Here is a 15007-nt window from a genome sequence, read left to right as displayed (position 1 = left end):
TTTCTTTCATGTGTGCTGCATAGCCAACAGCTACTGAAGGATAAACATTGCCACTGTGTAGCAGAACAGCTTTCAGGCTTAACATTGACGCATCAATGAAGAGACGCCACTCTTCCGAGTTGTGATCACAACCCAAGGCCTCTTCTGTATGGACATTGTAGTTCCAGTAAGAACAGTACGCTGCTATGCTAACAACAAGCCATGGATTACAAGTGACATCAAGGGCCTTTTGAATCAGAAGAAAAGGGCTTTTAAAGACGGTGATCAGCATGAGCTCAAGCGCGTGCAGAAGGAACTCCGAGTCCAACTCAGGGCGGCGAAGGAGCAGTACAGGAGAAAGCTGGAGCAGAAGTTGCAGAATAACAGCATGAAGGAAGTGTGGGATGGGATGAAGATCATCACTGGCTGCAGCTCGAAGCGGGGTACCACCATTGAGAGAGACGTGAAGAGAGCAAACCAAATGAACAACTTTTTTAACAGGTTTGACCACCCTAACCCACTCTCACTCTCACCTCGGAGTACTGCACCCTCCACACATCCTTCTGCTGATACCAGCATAGGAAAAACATCCCCACCCATAATAACAACAGCGCAAGTGAGCAGAGAGCTGAGGAGACTTCGTGCCAGCAAAGCAGCGGGTCCAGATGGAGTATCGCCACGACTGCTGAAGGTCTGTGCATCGGAGCTGGGGGGTCCTCTACAGCGCATCTTCAACCTGAGCCTGGAACAGGGGAGAGTCCCGAGGCTTTGGAAAACATCTTGTATCACCCCAGTCCCAAAGGTATCACGTCCTAGTGAGCTGAATGACTTTCGGCCTGTTGCTCTGACATCACATGTGATGAAGACCATGGAGAGGCTGCTGCTTCACCACCTTAGGCCACAGGTTCAACACGCCCTTGACCCTCTGCAGTTTGCATATCAGGAGAAGGTGGGAGCGGAAGATGCCATCATCTATATGCTACACCGATCCCTCTCTCACTTGGACAGAGGTAGTGGTGCTGTAAGAATTATGTTTCTAGACTTCTCTAGCGCCTTCAACACAATCCAACCTCTGCTCCTTAGGGACAAGCTGACAGAGATGGGATTAGATTCATACCTAGTGGCATGGATCGTGGACTATCTTAAAGACAGACCTCAGTATGTGCGTCTTGGGAACTGCACGTCTGACATTGTGGTCAGCAACACAGGAGCGCCACAAGGGACTGTACTTTCTCCGGTCCTGTTCAGCCTATATACATCGGACTTCCAATACAACTCGGAGTCCTGCCATGTGCAAAAGTTCGCTGATGACACTGCTATCGTGGGCTGTATCAGGAATGGGCTGGAGGAGGTGTATAGGGACCTAATCAATGACTTTGTTAAATGGTCTGACTCAAACCACCTACACCTGAACACCAGCAAAACCAAGGAGCTGGTGGTGGATTTTAGGAGGCCCAGACCCCTCATAGACCCAGTGATCATCAAAGGTGACTGTGTGCAGATGGTGCAGACCTATAAATATCTGGGAGTGCAGCTGGATGATAAATTAGACTGGACTGCCAATACTGATGCGCTGTGCAAGAAAGGACAAAGCCGGTTATACTTCCTTAGAAGGCTGGCTTCCTTCAACATCTGCAATAAGATGCTGCAGATGTTCTATCAAACAGTTGTGGCGAGCGCCCTCTTCTACGCAGTGGTGTGCTGGGGAGGCAGCATTAAGAGGAAAGACGCCTCACGCCTGGACAAACTGGTGAGGAAGGCGGGCTCTATTGTTGGCATGGAGCTGGACAGTTTAACATCTGTGGCAGAGCGAAGGGCGCTCAGCAGGCTCCTATCAATTATGGAGAATCCACTGCATCCACTAAACAGTGTCATCTCCAGACAGAAGAGCAGCTTCAGCGACAGACTGCTGTCACTGTCCTGCTCCACAGACAGATTGAGGAGATCGTTCCTCCCCCAAACTATGCGACTCTTTAATTCCACCAGGGGGGGTAAACGTTAATATTTAACATTATACATAGTTATTGTCTGTTTTTTTCACCTGTATTATTATCATTCTTTAATTTAATATTATTTATTGTATCAGTATGCTGCTGCTGAAGAATGTGAATTTCCCATTGGGATTAATAAAGTATCTATCTATCTATCTATCTATCTATCTATCTATCTATCTATCTATCTATCTATCTATCTATCTATCTATCTATCTATCTATCTATCTATCTATCTATCTATCTAGAACAATCCTTCAATGTCACAACAGAAACAGAGACTGTCGACTTGTGCAAAAAATTTGGTTATATCATGATGTCGGCCTCGAAACACAGAAATTTTTCGTACCTGGTGACAGCAAACACCATTCCTGCAGTCTCAAATGCAGCAGCTTGGCTTTTGCTTTTGACAGACCCAAATCTCTGACCAAATCGTTCAATTCGGACTGTGTTATCAGATGTGGATCGCCTGATGAGCATGGTTCAAAATCCGGGTCAATGTCACTGTCAGTACCCTGCATTGCAGTTTCTTCATCTGGTTCATCTAAGGTCCAATCCTCTGGTGGTTTTGGAATTGGAAGATTGTCGTCATGTGGCACAGGTCTCATTGCTGAAGGCAGATTAGGATATTAAATTGACTTCTTGTTTTTGGCAGAGAAACCAGACACATTAGTCAAACAGAAGTAACAGTCCGTCACATGCATGGTCTTTCTGTTCTCTCCATATCGTCGGAACAGCAAATGGCATTGTCTTTCGAGTGCCTCTGAGCCAAGCTCTCAGACTGACAGCACATGTTGCACAGCAAATGTGAGGCACCCATTCCTTGTCTTGATCACCAATTTTGCAGCCGAAATACAGATGATAATCTTTCTTCACAAGAGCAGTCATCCAATGTCTCTGAGGCGCAAGTGTATATTCGCCACATATATAGCAGAATGTATCGCAGCTGTTATGACATTGACGAGACATATCGCCTGACACCAAAACATTCTATAGCATCAAGCTTACTTACTGTTATATTGCTACAGATACTATACTTTACTACACTGATACTATACATACACACGGACTATCTATATTAGATAGATAGATAGATAGATAGATAGATAGATAGATAGATAGATAGATAGATAGATAGATAGATAGATAGATAGATAGATAGATAGATAGATAGATAGATAGATAGATAGATAGATAGATAGATAGATAGATAGATAGATACTTTATTAATCCCAAGGGGAAATTCACATAATATTCACATATTAACCAAATGAGCAGGATCGGTGGATGCAAGCAATTTTTATAGCATGCTGAGACAGCGTCAAGCTCGTTCAGACCTGCCCAGGCATGCCCAGGATGTCAACTTCCACAGAACAGCTTCCAACCTGGCCTGATTGCATGCCTGGACATGCCCATGCTGCACAAACTGTTGTTGATAAGACACTTATGGGAGCGAAAATGTTTGGATACAAATATAAGAAAAAATCATGACAAAACTGAAGATTTCTCTGAAACAGTATGTGGTAGGTGAATTTTGATGTGATATTTGTGTTCTACAAAAATCTATGAGAAACAACCAACAGTGTTCAAGAAGCAAAAACTTTGTTGTGCAGTGTAATGTATTCATTTGATTCTAGACATCAGTAATTCTATTTTATTTCTTCTAAGTAATCAGTTTGACTAAAATTAGAACCTCTTTGATTTCTTACCTTTTTCCTTTCCTTGGTTCTTCTCTTTTTTCAAATAACAGAAACCTGTTTTAATATACAGCATTTGATTTTTATAGGTTTTGTATAGGTTTTGCCTCAAGAAAGTTAAGATTGTACTTGTAATTTGCTTAAATTTAACTGCCACCTTTGAATAAATAACTGTTTTATCTTATTTTCTTAACTTTTATACCTATTCTATCTTTATGCATTAGCCTAAGGATTGTTTCAGTAATTGACCTTACAATAGGTGTGTATAAATCCTGACTAATAATTTTACTTGGTGCAAAAAATTAAAAGCAGTATATTTTACTTTCTGAATGTGAAGCAGAAATTAGATTCACATTCCTCTGCATTTTATCTGTGTAAGCTATTATGGTTTTCATATTGACATGCTTCATATAAATTTAAATTGTTGGCCATGTCTCCTACCTGTTATGTTACAGCCAGAGTTTCTTTTCTTTGCTTGTGTTTTTTTCCTTTTTGTGCCTTCTTTATTTTAAAGTATTATTTTTACATGTTGTTGTGCTCAGTTGAGATATGTAATAACCTGCCGAGACAAGAGGGGACATTGCGGCAAATGCTGTCATCTCCTTCTTTCCCCACAGTGCCGAGAAGCCACCCAGTGAAGACATTTTAGCCCTACCCCTTCCAGTCCAGCCACCATGAAACCCCAGGCCTCCTATAAGGAGTCGTCATTTTTGGCCAGGGCAACCTGCGAGACAGAACTATGCCAAGACTAACGAAACATCATTCTGGCTATATTTGATTTCCTGTTAAAGGGATTAAAAATCTTTTTTATAATGATTCTTTGTGGACTTTTTCTCAATCCAAAGTTTTTTTACAGATTTCTTTTCCTTTGAAGGTGCATTTTGATATACAAGTATATTTTGGACTTTTACAGTAATTTGAACATTAAAATGAATTTAAGTATTGAAATTGCCTTTATTTTGACTTGCCATTGTGTCTTTTACTTCCGGTGTTAAACCAGGTCTGTTGGGGATCGGAATTGAAGTGGTGCTGAGGCGTCGTCTGCTGCATGGCAGCACCCGGGTCCCAAATTGAGGTGACCCATACAGGTGGACACATGGAATATCTTGTCTCTCCGGCAAGATGATCATCTTCCTCTGCTGTTGAAGGAGCTGCGTAACCTCCGCATTTCAGTGGTGGCAATGTCTGAGGTGCACAGACCGGGGACTGGCAAGATCTCTGTAGGTGGATACACCTTTTATTGGTGTGGTTGGTCTGATGGCTGTCATACTTGGGGAGTCGCTGTTGCTGTAGTGGATTGGCTTCTTCCGATGGTGTCCGATGTCACTCCTTTCAACAAGCGTATTATGAGACTCAGATTACATCACTCCCTAGGTGCCTTGTCTGTTGTGTCAGTGTATGCTCTGACCATGGTGAGTGAAGTCTCTGCGAGGGAGACTTTTTATTCGCAGCTTCCCTCGGTGGTTGATGGGTGCCCACGAGATGACACTTCTCTGGTCATGGGTGACTTCAATGCAGCCACTGGCACTGACAGGGCTGGCTATGAGGATTGTCTCAGTCCCTATGGGTCTGGTGACTGTGGTGAAAGTGGCTCCATGTTCCTTGACTTTGCAAAAGGTCAAGGGCTGCGAATTGCTGGATCCTGGTTCCAGCGCCCTGAACTGCATCGTTGGACTTGGTACTATAACAACAACATTTATTTATATAGCACATTTCCATACAAATAATGTAGCTCAAAGTGCTTTACATGATGAAGAAAGAGAAAAAAGACAAAGTGAGAATTAAAATAAGAGAACAGTAATTAACATAGAATAAAAGTAAGGTCCGATGGCCAGGGAGGACAGAAAAAACAAAAAAAAACTAGACGGCTGGAGAAAAAATAAAATCTGAACGGGTTCCAGGCCATGAGACCGCCCAGTCCCCTCTAGGCATTCTACCTAACATAAATGATCAGTCCTCATTGTATTCAGGGTTTTCATGGAAGGACTTGATGATGATGATGGTCACATAGACTTCTGGCCTTTTATCCATCAATGTAGGGACATCATGGTGCTTTGATTAGGTGGTGGTGGCGCAGGTCGCCACCACAGAAAACCAGAAAAAGAACAGAAGAGAGAGTAGGGGTTAGTACGGATTTTGGAGCCACCATGAATAGTAATGATAATTAATTGAATATGCAGAGCATCAGGATTAAATTAAAATTAAGTTATGAGAAAGCCATGTTAATGAAATGTGTTTTTAGCAGTTTTTTAAAGTGCTCCGCTGTATCAGCCTGGTGAATTCCTATTGGCAGGCTATTCCAGATTTTAGGTGCATAACAGCAGAAGGCCGCCTCACTACTTCTTTTAAGTTTAGCTCTAGGAATTCTAAGCAGACACTCATCTGAAGATCTAAGGTTACGATTTGGAATATAAGATGTCAGACATTCCGATATATAAGATGGAGCAAGATTATTTAAGGCTTTGTAAACCATGAGCAGTATTTTAAAGTCAATTCCGAATGACACAGGTAACCAGTGTAGTGACATCAAAACTGGAGAAATGTACTTGGATTTTCATTTCCTAGTTAGGATTCTAGCAGCTGCATTCTGCACTAGTTGCAATCGATTTATGTCTTTTTTGGGTAGTCCCGAGAGGAGTGCGTTACAGTAATCTAGTCGACTGAAAACAAAAGTGTGAACTAATTTCTCTGCATCTTTCAATGATATAAGAGGTCTATATTTCTTAAGTGAAAAAATGCTGTCCTAATGATCTGATTGATATGCGATTTAAAATTAAGGTCACGGTCAACAGTTACCCCTAAATTCTTTACCTCCGTCTTGACTTTTAATCCTAATGCATCAAGTTTTTTTCTAATAACCTCATTAAATCCATTATTGCCAATCACTAAAATTTCAGTTTTCTCTTTATTTAGCTTGAGAAAATGATCCGCTCAGAAACATGAGTAAGACATTGTGTTAGTGAAACAACAGAGTTGGGGTCATCAGGTGCTATTGATAAATACAGCTGCGTGTCATCAGCGTAGCTGTGGTAGCTCACGTTATGCCCCGAGATAATCAAACCTAACGGAAGCATGTAGATCGAAAAGAGCAGTGGACCCAGGATAGAGTTTTGTGGAACACCATATAAAATATCATGTGTCTTTGAAGTATAATTATGACAACTAACAAAGAATTTTCTACCTGCCAGGTAGGATTCAAACCAATTTAAGACACTGCCAGAGAGGCCCACCCACTGACTAAGGCGATTTCTAAGAATATTGTGATCAAATATTGTGATCACTGGTGGTGCGGTGAAGGAGATCGATCACAAAACTGCAGGGTCTACAGAAGTGCCCAGTTTGTGAATTCTGACCACAGTCTTGTTGTTGCTACTCTTAGGATCCAGCTTAGGTCCAGTAGGTTACCACCTACTAGGAAAATGAGCCTGGACTTGGCAAGACTCCAAGACCAGGCTGTTTCTAATGGGTTTGCATACAGTTTGTGAGAGGAACTTTCAGATTTGGGTACGACTGCCGATCCTAATGTGATGTGGGAGACCTTCCATGACAAGACCCTGAAGGATGCTGAGGGTTGTGTTGATGTTGCCAGTGTTCCCAGAAGGAGGTGTTTCATATCGCAGGGCACCCTGGATATCATCGAGAGGAGTCGCAGCGCATGGCTCAATGGCAACTCTGGTCTGTACCGGGAACTGAGAAGGATGGCTGTGAGGGCTCTGAGGGCACATAAAGAGGAGTTTGTTAGAGGAATCTGTGAGCAAGTAACACACCATCTGTGGTCTAGTGACCCATGTCCTGCTTACAGAGGAATCAAAGCATTATGCACATCTGAATCTGTTCCTCAGAGAATCGCAGTCAGGGCAGCTGATGGAATGGTCCTAACAGATGACACTGCAGTTGTGACCTGATGGGCTGGCTATTTTGAGCTGTTGTTCAAAGCTGATTCTCCGGCTAGAATGTTGGATATCTCTGGGTCAACAGTCCTTGAGGCTGATCCTCCAATTAGCTGTGAACCACACAATCTCACTGAGATTGCACAGGTAGTGAACCAGCTGAGGGGGGGAAAGGCTGCAGGGATCTGTGGTATCCGGGGTGAACTTCTCCAGGCTGGTGGTAAGGCTGTCCTCCTGGTATTGCAAGCAATCTTTGCTTCCATTTGGGAGACTGGCATCATCCCAACTGACTGGAAATCGGGACTTGTCATCCCTATCTGGTAAGGGAAGGGTGATCGCCTGGATTGCAGCAACTACAGGGAGATAACACTGCTCTCGGTGCTTGGTAAGGTCCTTGCTAGAGTCATCCTCAATAGGATCCATGATCACTTCTTCACCTACCAGCGACCAGAACAGTCTGGTTTTACACTTAAGAAGTCTACCATCGACTGCATCCTGGCACTTTGGGTTCTCATGTAGCGCAAATGCAAATATCGGCAGAGTTTCTTTGCAGCCTTTGTCGATTTTCGCAAGTTGATTGAGCTGCCCTGTGGGACATCCTGAGGGTTTGCGGGATTCCCTCGAGATTACTGGATATCATGGCCGGCCTGTACACTGGTACTGTGAGTGCTGTGCAGAGTGGAGGCAGGACCTCTGCATTTTTCCTAGTTGATTCTGGGTTCGTCAGGGGTGTGTTCTTGCTCCTACTCTGTTGGATGCTTGTATGAACTGGGTGTTGGGCAAGGTCATGGGGTCTAGCGGCTGTGGGGCATCTGTTGGTGAAGAAAGATTCACGGATCTTGACTTTGCTGACAATGCTGTGATCTTTGCTGAGTTAATGGAGGCTCTGATTGGGTTGCTCGAGAGACTGAATGAGGAGTCTGAGTGTCTGGGCTTGCAAGTGTCCTGGATAAAAACTAAGGTCTAGGCCTTTAATGATCTCTTGGGCACAGCCATCAGCAGTGTGTCTGTTTGTGGACAGAGTGTCAACCTTGTCGAGAGGTTTACTTACCTTGGCAGTGACATTCATGTCTCTGGTGACTCTTCCTATGAAGTCAGTAGACGGATTGGGAGAGCATGAGGGGTCATGAGGTTGCTGGAAAGGGGTGTGTGGCACTCCTGATATCTATGCAAAAGGATGAAGGTCCAAGTCTTTAGAGTCCTGGTGCTTCCTGCCTTGCTATATGGTTGTGAGACATGAACGCTATCCAGTGACCTGAGACAAAGACTGGACTCCTTTGGTACTGTGTCTCTCCAGAAAATCCTTGGGTACCGCTGTACTAAGATACTATTTATCTTTAACGTCCCATAAATGGAATAACATTATACGTGAATTCTTCATTTACATTAAAATAGAAAATTGAAATACACCAGCACAGATAAAGACAAACACATACAAATACATATACATACAAAATATCATGTTTAATCCATGTATATTTTACTGCCATATAGTTTTGTTTCACAGATACTGCATTAAGGGTACTTTATCCCAAGCCACCTTGGCTAATAACATTCAGAATGTCACAATAACCCTTGTTTGAATTCAGAAATATGATGGATTTCCACCTCTGATTAAAAGGGCACCTTATAAACATTTCTGAACTCTTTGACAGGTGCAACAATGGAACAGCAGCAACAGTGATTCCTGTTGAACATAGTCGATGCTCACTCCAGGGGCTTATCACATAAAAGGGTCATTATATGTGCATTGCTTGCTCTGTCTGAGGGATATGCTTTTTTCTGTAAAAACATTTCTTCAGGAATCCACTGCACTTTTGAAAATATCAGGAAAGATGAACTGCTACCACCGCTACTGCTAGTTGAGGCTAGTAGTTGAGGCATAGATGTAGGATCCCCTAGCCTTTGGGAAATATTGCATAATTCAGTAACTGTTTACTACCAAAGAAAACATGACTTAAGACACTTGCCTGTATTCCTTAGTTGTATGCCTCATCTCAGAGTCAGTTAATTTTTTGATCTGAATTTTTCACACAGGAAAGGCAAACAGAATTAATGGAAATAATCAGGAGAGGAACCATACCTAGCACACCTAGAAGTCATAACCAAAAGCTCATTTCTCATCCAGGAATCACAGTAAAAAACAAAAGTTAAAAATCAAGAACCAGGGGCCTCATGCATAATGCAGTGCATAGAATTCATACTAAAACATGGCGTACGGACAAAAGTGGAAATGTGTGTATGCACAAAAAAAATCCAGATGCATAAATCTGTGCGAACGCCAACTTCCACGTTCTTCCGCTCCATAAATCCCGGTCAGCATGACAAGTAACACACGTGCACTCGCCTGCTGCCACTCGCCAACTCCTCCCAGAATTATGCTTCTCTGAAAATGCAAATTAATATAAATAGCCCTTAAGCTCAGCATTCTGTGAAAAGGCAATGGCAAAAGCACTGGGGAAAATAGAAGAATTTCAGCGAATGCCAAGTGGAGGCAAGGAAAAACATACTATTTGTTGGTTTAAACAGTGGTATAAACAACAAAAGGAAGTTGATCAAGTGACATAGAGTGTCGGAGAAACCAGATAGCTCAAGTTCATAAAGTTGCACAGTGCTCAAAATAAAAAAGAAGTGGTCAGATATCAAAGTCGCTGTGAAAAGAGCGAGTCGTAGTCCACCATCTGAGTGTCATATGGAAGCTTATTAGGGTACAGAAAAAAACCCATAGTGACACAGTGGGGAAAAAGCTCGAAGTTTCCACTTTAATCACGTAGTTTATTTTGTCATTAAAGTAGAACATCATAAAACTTCATCTTAAAATCGTTTAATTTACTAGTTTCTCAAGTACCATCTGTGGCGGGCAGCCAGGGTCCATGCCCCACTGGGACGCCCCTTCGCTATATATTCAGAGGGAGCAGCCATGGACTGTGCAATACCTCCCTCTGGATGCTAGATGGCAGCCGCCTTGGGTTGAAGCGGTGCCTCGGTTTCCCACAGGGCTCCATGGAAATTGGAGTTGGGTGCAGCCCTGCTGTGTCCCGCAGGCACTGGCAGAGGGTGCTGCATCTGGGACTCCTGAGCCCATATGGGCAGTGTATTTGCCACACCCGGAAGTGCAGTCGGAACTTGGCAGTCAACCACCTGGAGCACTTCCGGATGGACTATAAAAGGGGCCAGCAGCCACCACTCAATGGCCAAAGTTGGGAGGAGAAGGACGAAGCTTGGAGGAGGAGTGGTGATGCCAAAGAAGAGTGCTTGTGCTTGTGTTTTGGGTGTTTTGTCTACTTGGGACTGTGTTGTGCCTTTGTGGGTCAGGGGGAAGACGTGCCCCAAAGGTGAAGAAAAATAAAAGACTTTCTTGGTTTTATACGTGCCTCTGGTGTGAGTCTGTGTCGGGTCAGGTGCCTATATAGTGCCTTTTTGTTACACATTGTAATTAAAGTAGTACATTAAATGCATTGTTTTGTATATGTTCTTCTATGGGCTCTATGTGTGTGAATCACTACGTGCTTCTTAAATGGGCTTTCTCTTCCTCTGACAGGACACAGAAACCATTACTTTTGTCATATTATAGCTCTCTGAATAATTTAAATACTAAGATGTATACTTGATATCATTTTCATTATGACAGGAGTTAAAGCATGTTATTAAACATGGGAACACGTGGCACAGAGATAGTGACAAGCTGGCGCCCCATCCAGAGATTGTTCCTGCCTCCCGCAAGGTACTTGCTGCATCGTGCGCGACCTTCAATGAAATAATCTATTGCAGCAGTACTGTCTCTTTCAAATGTACTGACCCCCAATTCCTGTCCTTCCTTTTCTTTCTCCAAGTACCCAATCGCCACACAATCAGCTCTGTAATAGACGTTAAGCCATCTGTAAACTTAGAATGCTGATTCTTCAAAACTTTTAAGGAACATTGAAATATCTTCATAGTACATGTTTAATGATTCTATCCATCTATCCTTTCAGTGTCACGCCAGCCCCAGCAAGAGTACAGCGCAAGGCAGTAACAATCCCTGAACGGGGCGTGTAAGAGCCATTTTCCTAGCTATAAAGATTCATAAATATTTTACTAGGTGACAAAGCATAATCTATGTGAGGTTCCTATAACTCCCATAAGTAGAATTGTATTGGTTTATTCTTGCCATTTCTAATAGCTTTGACTTAATACTAATCTTCAGTTAGTGACCATCCTTGCCATGTGTAAGGTGTAGAGGGCACAAGGTTGTAACCGTGCCCGTGCCTATGGGCCTATAGACCTTTTAAGTGTGTGAAGTAACTCGTGCTTATTTAAGTGTAAAGCCGTATGCTTAAGGCGTACAGAAGAAGAAATTAAGAACTTTTAAGTACAGAAATAACTAAAGTTTCTCAAGAAAAGCTAAGTTTAGAGAAGATACATTTTTCCTTTTTTTTGCCTTTTATTCTAAGTGTGTGACTACTTTTTTCTTTATTCTTGTGTGGATAATTTGCTTTTAACTTTCACTAAATATTTTTAAAACAAACTTTTGGACTGAGAGATTTCTTTCGGCACGCGTTTTACCTGTGCTTAATCTCGCGCCTTATACTTCGGCAGCTACAGGGCGCCAGCTCCTTGCTAGCGCTGCAACATCATGTTGATGTTAACATTTTATCTGTATAATGTAATAAACATATTTTGCTGCATTTCATCTTAAAATGATATCATCATTATATGTAAATATGCGCTAAAGTGGCTCAGGTTGTGCAATATTATAACTGTATCGAATGTTTACAGTGAGGTAATTGTACTTATAAGTACAAACAATTCTACAAGGAGCACTTGATAGACTGATTGATTGCGTTTATAGTTCTTGGGATAAAACTGTTTCTGAACCACGAGGTCCGTGCAGGAAAGGATCTGAAGCGTTTAACGTATGGGAGAAGTTCAAATAGACATCATGGCTGAGGCAGCATGTGCTAGATGCTGTATACCGATAATTCTCTTTCCGATCAGCTGCTGTAGAGCTGTGATTCCACACTCAGATACAGTGGGATGAATACTTTGAGTGGTGCACTGAGAATAATAGGGAAAAAGATGATCCGCTGTGGCAACCCCTAACGGGAGCAGCTGAAAGAAGAAGAAGAGGAAGGTGCAGTGAGAGTAACAATGCTAAAGCAGCTATGGTATTTGGAATAGTTTGGCCATTCCGTGGACCATTATATTGTTACAGGTTAATTATAATCAGATGCCTTAAACTAATAAACAATATGTGGTTAATTTCAGAGTATTTGATAAAGCCTACTCTTACCTGACTTCTCAAACCAATTTTTTAGAACATTGCAATTAGACAGCCTGAGTATCCATCATTTTCTCATTAGTGAACTCAACCTGGCATTTCTTGCTCTGTGCATTCCTCTGATGCTCTGATTTCTCTCTCTCTCTCTCTCACACACACACATGCACATACATATGTTACATTTGCTGTCATTTCATACAATTCCAGTAACTGTGTGGAACAATGACTCATTCATATCTGACATTTTGCTCAGTTTTCATATATATGTGTTTTGAACAATTGGGAGAGAGTATTTATTATGTGACTGTGGAATGAGGTGTTTCTGATGAAGTGCACTATGTAGATTTGTATGTATGTTTTATGTGTGTGTTGTTAAAAAAAACAAATATAAATGTTAAGAGAGTTGGAGTCCTAGCTGGGGAAACCCATTTAATAAAGATTTGGAGAAAAAAATGAAAAAAAAACCCGGAAGAATCAACAGTTCACTGACAACAAAATCACTGCAAGTGCCGTTGTATTGCCAACTGATAACTAACTTCTGGGATTTGGTGCTTTTACAGCTTAGGGACTAGAAGTGGCAGATTCTGAAAAGAGTGGAAGTGAAGTCACTCAATAATGGGTGAGACTTCCATTGTCCTGAAGATAAGGGTGGAACTGTTAAAGCATGATCAGTGCAACATCATTTTATATCCCCTCGGTGTTCACTCAAACCAGTTACTGAAAGGCACTCATCATTTGCATGTGTCTAACAATACAGTGATCCCTCGCTATATTGCGCTTCGACTTTCGCAGCTTCACTCCATCGCGGATTTTAAATGTAAGCATTGTAGGAAAGGCGTTATAAAGGCGCCCGACCCGGCACAGAATGACACAGAGGCACGTATAAAACACAGAAGAACTTTTATTTTTCTTCACCCATGGGCACACGTCTTCCCCTACCCACAGGCAATACACAGTCCCAAAAGCACAATCCCAATCACAGCAACAACACACTCTTCTCTCCCACCACTCCTCTGCAAGCTTCATCTCCTTCCTCCCAACTCTGGCTCCCCGAGTGGTGGTGGCTGGCCCTTTTTATATCCCACCCGGAAGCGTTCCAGGTGCTTGATCACCTGGTCCTAATTGCATTTCCTGGTGGGGCTGAAGATTCGACCAGCTGGACTGCAGACTCCATTCAGCTCCCCCTAGTGGCCATCCGAGCCCCCAACCAGGCTGAGGAGGACTCCATCTCCCATGGAGCCATGCGCCAGGTTGGGGAATCATCGTCTGCCAGGGAGGCTGCCACCAAGCGTCCGGGGGAGGTATTGAAGTGTCCATGGCTGCTCCCCCGGAACAGATGTAGCAGGGGCGTCTCTGCCGGGCATGGGACCCAGCTGTCCTTCACAGCATATTTAAATATATATCACAGATATTTTGCTGGTTTGCTGATTTCTGTGGACAATGGGTCTTTTAATTTTTGAACTTGTGAATTTCCCCTTGGGATTAATAAAGTATCTATCTATCTATCTATCTATCTATCTATCTATCTATCTATCTATCTATCTATCTATCTATCTATCTATCTATCTATCTATCTGTCTATCTATCTATCTATCTATCTATCTATCTATCTATCTATCTATCTATCTATCTATCTATCTAATTTATGGTACATGCTTCCTCAGTTGGTTTGCCCAGTTGATTTCATACAAGGGACGCTATTGGCAGATGGCTGAGAAGCTACCCAACCAGAGCACGTATTATGTATTAAATAAAACTCGTCAATGATATACGATATGCTTGCCACGTGGTGTTTTGCATACTTGAAAGACTGAACAGCACGTATTGATTTTTGATTGTTTGCTTTTCTCTGTCTCTCTCACTCTCTCTGACATTCTCTGCTCCTGACAGAGGGGATGTGAGCAGAGGGGCTGTTCGCACACTGGCCTAGAGGATACAGACGCTCCTCTAAAAAATGCTGAAAGACTACCTTCACATTGCTCCCTTCCTTGCAGCTGCTTTGTCCAGCGGTGCTTCGCATACTTAAAAGCCCGAACAGCCCTATTGATTTTTGATTGTTTGCTTTTCTCTCTCTCTCTCTCTCTCTCTGACATTCTCTGCTCCTGACACGCACTCCTTTGAAGAGAAAGATATGTTTGCATTCTTTTTATTGTGAGACGGAACTGTCATCTCTGTCTTGTCATGGAGGAC

The sequence above is a fragment of the Erpetoichthys calabaricus genome, chromosome 6 (genome assembly GCF_900747795.2).
Source record: "Erpetoichthys calabaricus chromosome 6, fErpCal1.3, whole genome shotgun sequence".
NCBI lineage: Eukaryota > Metazoa > Chordata > Cladistia > Polypteriformes > Polypteridae > Erpetoichthys > Erpetoichthys calabaricus.
Note: the sequence above shows the minus strand (reverse complement) of the source record.